Raw genomic sequence first — 13313 nt, forward strand, 5'->3', positions numbered from 1 at the left:
AGAGAAACTTCCTTTTGATGGATATGAAAAATACCTACAAGTCATGTATCAGATAACATCTTGAATAATGCTTTAAATGCAAAACACTTTCAATATTATTAATTAAAAAAAAATCACAACAAATGACCATAACACAATAAAGAACAGGGGCACTTCAGATCTTTACCATTTCAATATTTTGACACTGAGTTAAATGAATCCCTTATCCCAATGCACTATTTCATTTAACTATTTCTAAAAATGGTAAACATACAAAAGCAATGGAAAAATAAAGTTCACAGAGAGTATTTGCAAAGGAATAATCTCTCAGTAATTTTCATCCATGAATATCTTTAGTAAAAATTTAGTATTAATTTACTTACCCCTTTGGAAGCCACTGGAGGAGCATGGGGCAGACTTACATTGCTTAAAGATTTGCTGATGTTTTTAGCATCTATCTGAAGGATATTTCCAAGAATTGGGAGAGGAGTAGGGCCTGGTGGGAGCTTTCCACTTCTAGGGCTCCGTCTCCATAGTGAAAGGAGAAGCAGGCAAGAGAGACTGAGTACCAGGACCATAACTGGATCCATTGTAACCTTCTCTTCTCACTGAGACAACTGTGAGCTTGAAATCAATGTAAAGCTTTTACAGTGCTCCCTCATAATCCAGAATATGTCCTATTTACATATAAAGGGCTGAGTCAGTCTCAGCCCTTAAACACTGAGTATATTTATATGGTAACAGTATGTTCACATATAAATATACTCAGTGTACACTTATGAGTGTACACTGGTCACCTGATAAAGTTACAAATAAATTGTTGCTTACTTTTGCTCTCTTTTCCAAACCTCTATCTTTGATCCTTCTGGGATAGAGCAGAGGGATGGACAATTTACAACAAGGACACAAATAAATAAGGACACAACCTTCGGTTATAACAAGGTGCATCTAGGATTAAGGAAAAAAAGACACATTTGATTGAAAACATTGCTCAACATTCTGGGTGCTCAGACTGATGACCAGTTGGAAGTTCATGACTTTAGAGGGAAATCAACACATCTTTGACTACTATATAACTGTGTTAATGCACTATTCCAAAATCCCAAATTAAACTCCTGGTCTTTTTGAAGTAAAGACAAAGGATTTATTCTGGCCAGGGCCAAGGGAGCATAAAGCAGACAGTTCTGCAGCCCAAGACACTGAAGGCTGGTGGGGAGCAGCTTAAAAACAGAAAACAGAAACACACACACACACACACACACACACACACACACACACAAAGAAGCAGGGCAGGAGAGGCAAGTACAATCACAAGACACACTTCATAAAGTAGAAAGCACAAGTTATATATATTTTTTTGGAATTTTCACCTTTTTCTACATACTTAGGAAGCAATCGTCAGTCAGCTCCATAGTTCAAAGAGAGTGCAAGTGGGTGGAGGTGGCGATGTCAACTTTTATGCAAGTGGGCTCATGAGGAAAAGGGGCCCAAGTTCACACTATCAGACGTCTGAACAACATGGAGTCAGCCTGGCCTAATTTTTAAATCAGCCCTTTGGTTCTCTGAGATTAGATCTTAAAGTTAAATACTGTTGTTATGATCTAAAAACATAACAACAGTATTTAACTTGTGATACTTCATTAAACAATGGGATAGTTTGTGTTTGAAAATAAAGTCTTTTAAATATTTTAACAAATTGAACTAACATCACAACTGCCTAAACATAAAGTAACTATATAATTTATATATTTTGGAAGACCAAACATATGTCAGTAGTTAACTAAGTAATTAGACATAGCATTTACCATTTACCTCACCCTCACCCATTAAAACAAAATGTAAAGAGCAGAGGACAGAGATTGTTATTTTTTATTTGTCAAAGGAGTTCAAGGAGATTCTAGGAGAACAAGGAAACACACACAACTCACAGAGGATAGAACTGAAATTTAAATGAGTTCTCCTTAGCCCAGCATGGTACAGTGTGGCTTCCGCCATAGTTGCTTGAAACATCACTCTAGAAAAGTGGAGCAAATGCCCTAAACACTACTTTGAATGTGCAATATACTGACTGTCTTCATAAATCAACAAGATTTCACCAAGTCATTACCTAATGTTGTGCTCCAAAGATAATTGGGTCAGAGATTCTATGAAAAGGAAGAGAAGTAGATAGGGCTTTGCCTTCCTCCATTACTACATAGGTGAAACATTCTCCGCAGAACTGAGGAAGATCTAATCTCAGAGAACCAAAGGGAAAGAACTTGAGAAATAGTGTATCCTCTGTCCTCCAGTCACTCACAGATGGAACCACTTCTGTTGCTGTTCAATGTGTCCTTGTCAATATGACTTCTGAGGAAGAAAACATGAAATAAATCCCATTCATAAAAGCTACAATAAAATGATAAACTATCGAGGAATAAATCTAACCAAGGAAGTGAAACATCTTTTCATCTTCACAAAACATTAATGAAAGAAATTGAAGAAAATGCACAAAGAAAGAGAGAAAAAATAGAAATACCTCTCATACTCATGTATTGGAACAATTTGTATTATTAAAAGGGCTATGAAACTCAAAGAAATTTAAGGATTCAATGCAATCACCATGAAAATCCCAGTGGATTCTTTTTTGCACAACTGGAAATAACAGCCTTAAAATTTGAATAAAAGCATAAAAGACCCTTTAGCTAATAACATCTTGAACAAAAGGAACAAAGCTAGAGGCATCCTAATTCCTAATATCTAGACACACTACAGAGTGTTAGAAAGCAAAGCAGCATGAAACTTAAAAAAAATGAAAAAGGAAAAATAGACAATGGAAAGAATAGAGATCCCAGAAATAAATTCAAAATGTGTCAAAGTCATTAAAGGAAGATCTGATGCTCTAAAACTGCTGGAAGAATATACAAGAGAAATTCCACAAGACACTGACAGAAACAATATTTTTTTGTATATGACCCCAAAGCATGGGAAACAGAAGCAAAAATGCACAAATGCATTACATCAAACTAAAATTATTGTACATCAAAGTGAGCAATCAACAAATTGAAGAGACAACATATAGGATGGGATAAAATATTTGCCATATATTCATTTGACAAAAGATTAATATCCCAAATATATGAAAAACTCAAAAAAATAAAACTAAAAACAAGTGATCCAAGTGAAGAATGAACAAATTATCTTAATGGACAATTCTCAAATACGCCCAACATATACAAAAAAATGGTCAGTATCGTTAACCATCAGGGAAATGAAAATTAAAAACTGTAATATGATGTGAAATCCCTCCAGTTATAATGAATAACATTAAAAAACAAAAAGCAAACAATAATAAAAGTTCAAAAACCATAAAAATGAATTTTTGATAGAATGTGGAGAAAAGGGAAGTCTCATGCATTATTGGGAGAAATGTAAATTACTATAGCCAATATAAAGACAGTTTGGAGGTTTCTAAAAAATTATAGGTCTACCATATAATCCCAAGTGGTGTGGTCAGCTTTTCTGTTACTATGACCAAAACACACACAACAACTTAGAAGAGGAAAAGTTTATTTTGCCTCACAGCATCAGATGTTTCAGTCCAGACAGCCAACTCCATTGTTCTGGGTTCAAGGTCAGGCAGAACATCATGGAGGGATGGTTCTGGCAGAGGGAAGCTGCTTGCCTCATGACAGCAAGTAATCAGAGAGAAAGAGAGAGGAAGGGGTCACCCTCAGCAACCCACCTCCTCCAGTCAACCCCACCTACCTACAGTTGCCACTCAGTCCATTCAAACTAGGATGCACTGAGTAGGATACTGCTTTCACAAACCAATCATTTCATATTCCTGCATTAAAACAAGAGCTCTTGCTCTCTCTAAGTGGTGAATAGACAAAAAATAAAAGGAAATAATTGCTAGCTGGCATCCTCTTCCATGGTTTCAATTAACTGCATTGGAATAATTCTTTTATTTTTTATTTAAGATTTTTTTGCTTTTTTTTTTTTACTTAGTTTGTGTATGTATATGTTATCTATTCAAATTTTATCCTTTTTTGTTTTTTATGACTTTTTTATTATCATTTTGTTATTTTGCACTGTTTTATTTTTTGAGGGTTAGCAGATTTTTTTGTCATATTTTTTCTTGATACTCTTTCTCCCACTTTATCTCTCTAGAAACCGGATTCCCTTTTTCTTTTATTTTTTTCCTCCCTATGGCCTTACTTGTTATTTGTTGTTTTCTTTCTTTTCACCTTTTGAATATTTAAAACTTTCTTTTGTCTTCATAACCATTTTCTTTTTTCTTAACTATTATACTTTTAAAATCTTTTGAACAAATTCATTGTATAATCTCCACCCCCACTATACCTGTTGCACTTATTAGTACTCTGGACACCATAATTGACACCTGGTGTTTACTATGATGCTATATCTGGATTACTGTTTTTTCGCATTGCTGTTAATAGTTGATCCCGGTATTCTTGTTTGTGTTTGTGGTTATTTGTGTCATAGATGCATAGTATGCATTGATTTTTCTAAAAAATCTGAATATTGTTTTGTTACTCTTGCTTATTTCCTTCTTTTCTCTGTGGTGCTGGAAATCTAGTGCGACACTACAAGTTCACAGAGCTGACACTCTACTGCTAAGTAAATACCCAATCAGCTAAGAGAGAGTGCACTTTGTTCTACCTAGAACTTAACTCCACTCAAATATCAGCAAAATTTCAACAAAAAGAAATAGGAAATGACTGTACATTGTGAAGACTAAAAAGAACAAGTTTTTAAAAATTAAAAAATGGACACGCCCCAAGTAGAAAAGACTAGGGTGAGCCTAAGGTCCTACTAATGGACATTTACTCTCAAAGCAACAACAGAAATAACACAAGAATCATGGACACCACACCCATAAGGGACCTCAACTTAGATTGCTCCTACACCCTTTTGGAACATCCAGAATTTTGAAGTCTAGAAGAGCAATCACAGAGGATATTCTACATATACCCTTATGTGTACAATACAATTGCCCAGCCTACCAGAAGGACCATACACTCTTGTGAAAGCTGCAGAGAAGGAGATCCTCAAGCTTTGACAAAACATATGTTTTATTAAAGTAAACTAATCATCACCAAAGAACTTCCACATCTAGTCCATAGCTGGAATGGGGACTCAGTCTCCTTCCTTGTACTGCCCCCCCAACATGGTTACTTCCCCCCACACACAAACTCTCAGGCCATGATTCCCTCTGCCCGGCCCCTGCCCATCTCTCCCTCACCAGCTCCCCTGTGATTTCACTCCAGTGCTGAATGGAGACCTTGGGTACCAGCCGGGCCCCCAACAGCAACCTCAGCCCCTGGAAGCAGAGAAAACGGAGCAGGAGAGAGGAGATCCAAGCCAATGTATGTCAGAGAGAAAAGGAGGAGGGAGATGGGGAGCAAGCAAGGGAGGCTGAAAGAGGGACATAATCATTGATTTTTGAAATAAACATGGAGTTAATCATTGCAGCATCTACTGATCAAAATGGGGATCAGAAGGATTTAATTTTTTTGAACTTTAGAATTTTTAAATACAAAAATCTAGGTAAACTCTTTATCCAGGACACAGAAAAGCAATAATTTGTTGTGTCACTTACAGAGCTCTCGATTCTAAACCAACAAGTTCGGCTCTGAATCTGATAGAACCATACTCTCTTGTTTTGGACAAAATAAACTTAGATGCTCAGTTAGCTCATTGACTTTATTCCCTACGAGATTGTTGTGGGATTCTCACACAAGAGACAGGGTGGCATTCAGCAGAAAGCAGTGTTTATTAGTGCCAGCATTGGCCTAGTGGCTTCATATCCAAAGGCTAATCCCTGAAAGGAGTTACCTTTATGTATCTCTTGTTACTTCTTCTTTTACTTGCCAGCTCTTTTTCACCCACATAAGATAATACACATTCTGATTGTGCATTCTATTTCTACAGTAGAGTGTTGCAACAGTGTTACAACATTGTGGAACATGGAGATTCATACTGATAGTGCCTTTGTTCTGAGAAAGTCCCTACCACAATATGAGCGTCTCCTCTATCTTCCTTTAACCCAGCAGGCAATAGCCTGACCCTTTCTCTCTTTATAGAAACAAAGAATAACCCAGCACACCAAAAAAGCACTATTGATAAGGGCGTTATAGCAATAAACTTTCACATCAAAAAATATTGATGTTTCTAATAAATAACCTAATGGAGCAGGTCAATAATCTGGTGACATAAAAGCAAACTAAACAAAATTAATAGGAGGAAATAAATGAGAAATAACCCAAAGAAATGAGCAAAATAGAGATTAAAAATACAAAATATCAGTGAAACAAAGTTTTTATGATAACATTACATACCAACATTTAGTTAGGCTTAAACAAATAAAGAACACACACAAAATAAAATCAATTATAAAAAGAAGACATTACAACTGATATCAGAGAAATGTAAAATACTATTGAAAGGCACGTCAAAAACTATGAAACAAAAGGTAACTCCTAAGGAAATGGATAAAGTTCTGAAGACAGAAAACCAAGCAAAATTGAAGTATGAAGACATAAAAAAAGCAAACCAATAACAAGATGTGAATTTTAATCAATAATAAAACTTCTCTCAAGAAATAAAATGCTGAGATTGGATGGAGCTAGTGCTGAAATCTATCAAACGTTTATAGAAAAATTAACAAAAATTCTTCTCATGCACATCTGGTCAACTGATGCTGAAGGAAAGTACTAACAACACACAGGGGGAAAAACATTCTCTTTAATATACTTTTTAATAAGCTATAAAAACTATATATTCACATGCAGAAGATGTAAACTTGATCCCCATCTCTCATCCTGTTCATTTTGTGGGTCAAAGATACAAATATAAGTCCTGAAACTGAAACTACTAGAAGAAAACATAGCAGAAACTCGTCAAGACATTAGTAGAAGCAATGTTTAGGCTATTTTGTTGAGGGGACAGTTGTTTGCTTGGATGGCTGGGTTTTGTTTTCTTTTTGTTTATTTGGTTTTTTTAATAATAAAAAGTTTATTTCTCAACAACTAGAAGAGTGAAATGGGCGTTCAGATTTGGTTTTCCTTCAAGCGCTGGTTCAGGGACCTGGCTTCCTTCCATTTCCTGCTCTGCCTGTTTCACAGTGGTTTGCAAGGTCACTGCTCATGTGCTTTGAGCTGGTGGGAGGAAAAACAATGGTGGCTCCTGTGCAGGTTTTCATGGCTGAGGTCTGGGTATACAATGCGTCTGCCCACATCCCATTGGCTAGAATTCATTCACATGATCACACTGAACTGCAATGGAGCATGAGAAATATAATCAGCTCATCCAGGAAGATGAGCCCTCTGACTCTGAGATGGCTAGTAGTCTTAGCTATAGGTATCCTCCCTTTCTGGCCTTCACAAAAATCTCCTCAAAAACCAAACAAACAAAACCACATGAACATACTGGAGTAAAGTCCAGCCTTTTGCAGTTTTAACTAAAGCTTTAAAATTGTACATCCATCCATCATGTGCTTGCAAATAATGGTAAGTATCAGGACATGCCTGGTGGCTTCCATCCATTTCAGCGAAGGCCCATTCAGTGAGGGCCAGATCCAGATTTTGTGTATCCTGATGCTCAAATAGTTTTGTGGGACCCTGCTTTCTTTAAGGTTGGCAACTTTTTCTTTTTCATCTTTTTTTCCTCCTTTATGTAGGTTAGGCAGAGATTTCCCATCTCACTGAATTCCTTCTCAGAATTGGTACCTTGAATGCCTCTCTGTAAACTTAAGTTCTGAAACTAATTAGGTTGTAAGAGCCTAAATTCAGATACAGGAATGTAGAAAACTTTCTCTTGGGCACCTGTACCTTCATGGAAGCACTCTCTCTTTGCAGGACATTTTTTTTTCTATCAGGGGTTGGTGGAGTTTATTTGGTTTTTGGTTTTGGATATGGCTTCCAAAGCACAGGAAAGAAAAGCAAAAGGATTACATCAAATTAAAATCCTTCTGCACACTGAAGTAAACAATAAATAGAATCAAGAGACAACATACAGGATTGGAGGATGTACTTACCCATTCTTTAAAAGACAAAAGATTGATATCTAAAATATATGAACAACTCAGAAAGGTGTTCTGAAAAAGCAAAAAACGAGGTAAGTAACTATTGTGGGTTGGCCAGCACCCTGCTAGGGTGATTTTTCCTGCTCAGAAGGGGATAAGACACCTGAGAAAATGAAAGTCTGAAATGGTGAAGAATAAAGAGTCAGAGCCAGGAAATAGTTTTAAAGGAGAAATGAAGCGCCTGATTTTTTTTTTTTTCCAGCTCATACAGGAGCTGGAACAGGATGAATTAGAAAAAGGTTCCTGGTCCATTCTTTAAGGGAGTACATCAAAGGCTTTCAGCAGGAAAAGTCTTGCTTCTCGGGATGACAGGGGACTTGCAGCAAACAAATTGATTGGCACTTTGGCAAACTACACCCATCTCAGAGACATTGTGTGTCTATGTGGCTGCTGCAGATCACCCCAAGTCCAGTGCAGTGCTGAACTTGGCAGAGTTAGGTAGGAATTTCACATGTATTGGGTGATCTCACCAGTAGGAGTGCCACTGTAAGTTCCCAGATACCAGACTTTGGCATCTAATGACTTCAGTGCTTTAGTTCACACACAGTTTATGGGTGGCTTACATCAAGTTTACATATGGACAAATGATTTAAACAGACACTTCTCAAAAGAAGAAATACAAAAGACTTATATATGAGAAAATATTCAATGTCTTTAGCCTTTAGGAAAATGCAAATCAAAACCATAAAAGATATTATCCTCACCCCATTTATAGTAGCTATTACAGTTTTTTTTTTAAAAAAAAAAGTGCCACCAAAAACAAAAACAGGTATTTGGAAATGAAATGGAAAAGCTTACATTCCACGCATATATGATTATGTCAAAATGTACCAAACTATTATACATTACTCTAATGGCACTAGTAAAAACATTTTTTTTAATTCTGAAGAGGATGAGGAGAAATAAAATCTGTATAGCCATCATAAAAAATAGTGGAGACTCCTCTAAAAAACAAATAAAAGAAATAGATCAACTATGTGATCCAGGTATCTCACTTTGGGGGGAAAAAAAGAAAAATAAAATCAGCCAAAGGAAATAAAAATCAACATTCAAAAGAGAAAACTTCAAATCTAGACTTATTGTGGCAATTTTCACAATAGCTAACTTACAGAAACATTTCAGCTGCCTATCATCAGATGAGTGGTTAAATAAAATGTGATACATGTACAATGCTATATAATTCAGGTATAAAGAAAGAAATTCTATGACTTGCAAAAAAAATGAACAGAAGTGGAAGACATTATGTTTATTAAATTAAGTAAAATAAGCCAGGCTCAGAAACACAAGTAGTGTCTAATCTCTGCCATATGTAGAAGCAAAGAAAAGTTCAACTTGAATGCAAAATGGTGATTACTAGAGGTTAGGTAAGATGAGAAGGAGGGGAGGGTGATAAAGAGATGTTGGATTTGATTAGTGCATGCTGTTTGTATGTGATGAAGTAGCACACTGAACCCCATTATTATGTACAAATAATAAACATTAATAAAAATTTGGAAAAATGGAGAATCCCAGTTTATTAGCAACAGAAAGAATCTCAAAGATCGGCTCTCTTATACTTTATATTAAATAATAAGGAATTGGTGACTTGGATTCATTCCACTTTTCTTCCTTTTTCCTGCCACTCCTTCTTTCCCTCAATCCCCTTCTCATACTCCATTGATGTTGGGATAACTTTCAGTTTACAGCTAGCAGCTATGAGCAGCTCAGAGTGCTTGAAGAACTACACTGGTTCAGGCCTCATAGGAGCGCCTGCAGGATGGGATAATCTGCTCTAGCAAGCCATTAGTGAAACCACATCCTTAGCACTTGTGGTTAGCATTGCCAACCTGCCAGACCAGGAAACTGATAGCCAGGAGCTTCCACATGGAACTCCTAACATAGAAACCCCCTCCCGTAGGGACCAAGACCCTTCCTGATGGTAGCAATATTTACAGCATCCTCATAGTGTGGTTACATTAGTCATAAGATGATTGGCTTATGAATACTATCTTGCTTGTGTATGGTTGATGGGCATGCCCCACTCAAACCCTACAACAATTATATGCATTCCCAAAATAAACTGAGCTACTGGACGATGATCTGAGGTGGGTCTCCAGCCAGTTCTCTCACCAGCTTCTGGAGTCTGTGTGTTGATTCCATGTCTCTACCCTCCGTGACAAGGTAGCCGAGCAACTAGTTGACCAGAACCACAGCAATTTGGCACCTCAACTTGTCTGCAAAATAGAGTTTAAAAATACAAAATATCAGTGAAACAAAGTTTTTATGATAACATTACATACCAACATTTAGTTAGGCTTAAACAAATAAAGAACACACACAAAATAAAATCAATTATAAAAAGAAGATATTACAACTGATATCAGAGAAATGTAAAAAAATACTATTGAAAGGTACTTCAAAAACTATGAAACAAAAGGTAACTCCTAGAGAAAATGGATAAAGTTCTGAAGATAGAAAACCAAGCAAAATTGAAGTATGAAGACATAAAAAAAAGCAAACCAATAACAAGATGTGAATTTTAATCAATAATAAAACTTCTCCCAAGAAATAAAATGCTGGGATTGGATGGAGCTAGTGCTGAAATCTATCAAACGTTTATAGAAAAATTAGCAAAAATTTTTCTCATGCACATCTGGTCAACTGATGCTCAAAGAAAGTACTAACAACACACTTGGGAAAAAGAACATTCCCTTTAATATACTTTTTAATAAGCTATAAAAACTATATATTCACATGCAGAAGATGTAAACTTGATCCCCATCTCTCATTCTGTACAAAATAAACTCAAAATGGGTCAAAGATACAAATATAAGTCCTGAAACTGAAACTACTAGAAGAAAACATAGCAGAAACTCGTCAAGACATTAGTAGAAGCAATGTTTAGGCTATTTTGTTGAGGGGACAGTTGTTTGCTTGGATGGCTGGGTTTTGTTTTCTTTTTGTTTATTTGGTTTTTTTAATAATAAAAAGTTTATTTCTCAACAACTAGAAGAGTGAAATGGGCGTTCAGATTTGGTTTTCCTTCAAGCGCTGGTTCAGGGACCTGGCTTCCTTCCATTTCCTGCTCTGCCTGTTTCACAGTGGTTTGCAAGGTCACTGCTCATGTGCTTTGAGCTGGTGGGAGGAAAAACAATGGTGGCTCCTGTGCAGGTTTTCATGGCTGAGGTCTGGGTATACAATGCGTCTGCCCACATCCCATTGGCTAGAATTCATTCACATGATCACACTGAACTGCAATGGAGCATGAGAAATATAATCAGCTCATCCAGGAAGATGAGCCCTCTGACTCTGAGATGGCTAGTAGTCTTAGCTATAGGTATCCTCCCTTTCTGGCCTTCACAAAAATCTCCTCAAAAACCAAACAAACAAAACCACATGAACATACTGGAGTAAAGTCCAGCCTTTTGCAGTTTTAACTAAAGCTTTAAAATTGTACATCCATCCATCATGTGCTTGCAAATAATGGTAAGTATCAGGACATGCCTGGTGGCTTCCATCCATTTCAGCGAAGGCCCATTCAGTGAGGGCCAGATCCAGATTTTGTGTATCCTGATGCTCAAATAGTTTTGTGGGACCCTGCTTTCTTTAAGGTTGGCAACTTTTTCTTTTTCATCTTTTTTTCCTCCTTTATGTAGGTTAGGCAGAGATTTCCCATCTCACTGAATTCCTTCTCAGAATTGGTACCTTGAATGCCTCTCTGTAAACTTAAGTTCTGAAACTAATTAGGTTGTAAGAGCCTAAATTCAGATACAGGAATGTAGAAAACTTTCTCTTGGGCACCTGTACCTTCATGGAAGCACTCTCTCTTTGCAGGACATTTTTTTTTCTATCAGGGGTTGGTGGAGTTTATTTGGTTTTTGGTTTTGGATATGGCTTCCAAAGCACAGGAAAGAAAAGCAAAAGGATTACATCAAATTAAAATCCTTCTGCACACTGAAGTAAACAATAAATAGAATCAAGAGACAACATACAGGATTGGAGGATGTACTTACCCATTCTTTAAAAGACAAAAGATTGATATCTAAAATATATGAACAACTCAGAAAGGTGTTCTGAAAAAGCAAAAAACGAGGTAAGTAACTATTGTGGGTTGGCCAGCACCCTGCTAGGGTGATTTTTCCTGCTCAGAAGGGGATAAGACACCTGAGAAAATGAAAGTCTGAAATGGTGAAGAATAAAGAGTCAGAGCCAGGAAATAGTTTTAAAGGAGAAATGAAGCGCCTGATTTTTTTTTTTTTCCAGCTCATACAGGAGCTGGAACAGGATGAATTAGAAAAAGGTTCCTGGTCCATTCTTTAAGGGAGTACATCAAAGGCTTTCAGCAGGAAAAGTCTTGCTTCTCGGGATGACAGGGGACTTGCAGCAAACAAATTGATTGGCACTTTGGCAAACTACACCCATCTCAGAGACATTGTGTGTCTATGTGGCTGCTGCAGATCACCCCAAGTCCAGTGCAGTGCTGAACTTGGCAGAGTTAGGTAGGAATTTCACATGTATTGGGTGATCTCACCAGTAGGAGTGCCACTGTAAGTTCCCAGATACCAGACTTTGGCATCTAATGACTTCAGTGCTTTAGTTCACACACAGTTTATGGGTGGCTTACATCAAGTTTACATATGGACAAATGATTTAAACAGACACTTCTCAAAAGAAGAAATACAAAAGACTTATATATGAGAAAATATTCAATGTCTTTAGCCATTAGGAAAATGCAAATCAAAACCATAAAAGATATTATCCTCACCCCATTTATAGTAGCTATTACAGTTTTTTTTTTAAAAAAAAAAAAAGTGCCACCAAAAACAAAAACAGGTATTTGGAAATGAAATGGAAAAGCTTACATTCCACGCATATATGATTATGTCAAAATGTACCAAACTATTATACATTACTCTAATGGCACTAGTAAAAACATTTTTTTTAATTCTGAAGAGGATGAGGAGAAATAAAATCTGTATAGCCATCATAAAAAATAGTGGAGACTCCTCTAAAAACAAATAAAAGAAATAGATCAACTATGTGATCCAGGTATCTCACTTTGGGGGGAAAAAAAAGGAAAATAAAATCAGCCAAAGGAAATAAAAATCAACATTCAAAAGAGAAAACTTCAAATCTAGACTTATTGTGGCAATTTTCACAATAGCTAACTTACAGAAACATTTCAGCTGCCTATCATCAGATGAGTGGTTAAATAAAATGTGATACATGTACAATGCTATATAATTCAGGTATAAAGAAAGAAATTCTA

General features: G+C 36.5%; 1 long non-coding RNA gene across 5 annotated transcripts in view; it reads right to left on the reverse strand.

Annotated features, from left to right (window-relative positions):
• Positions 1–13313, reverse strand: part of LOC101964587 (uncharacterized) — a 56119-nt gene that overhangs the window by 9008 nt on the left and 33798 nt on the right. For 3 of the 5 annotated variants that reach the window (XR_005727997.2, XR_013434214.1, XR_013434216.1), the window contains 2 exons: positions 10175–10278; positions 1835–8077 (listed from right to left, as the gene is read on the reverse strand). This is a non-coding gene — a long non-coding RNA (uncharacterized LOC101964587). Of the gene's footprint in view, positions 1–1834; positions 8078–10174; positions 10279–13313 lie in introns of those variants that run through there. The other 2 variants (XR_013434215.1, XR_013434217.1) reach the window with 2 other exon arrangements.

Source organism: Ictidomys tridecemlineatus, chromosome 1 (assembly GCF_052094955.1).
Source record: "Ictidomys tridecemlineatus isolate mIctTri1 chromosome 1, mIctTri1.hap1, whole genome shotgun sequence".
NCBI classification, from domain to species: domain Eukaryota; kingdom Metazoa; phylum Chordata; class Mammalia; order Rodentia; family Sciuridae; genus Ictidomys; species Ictidomys tridecemlineatus.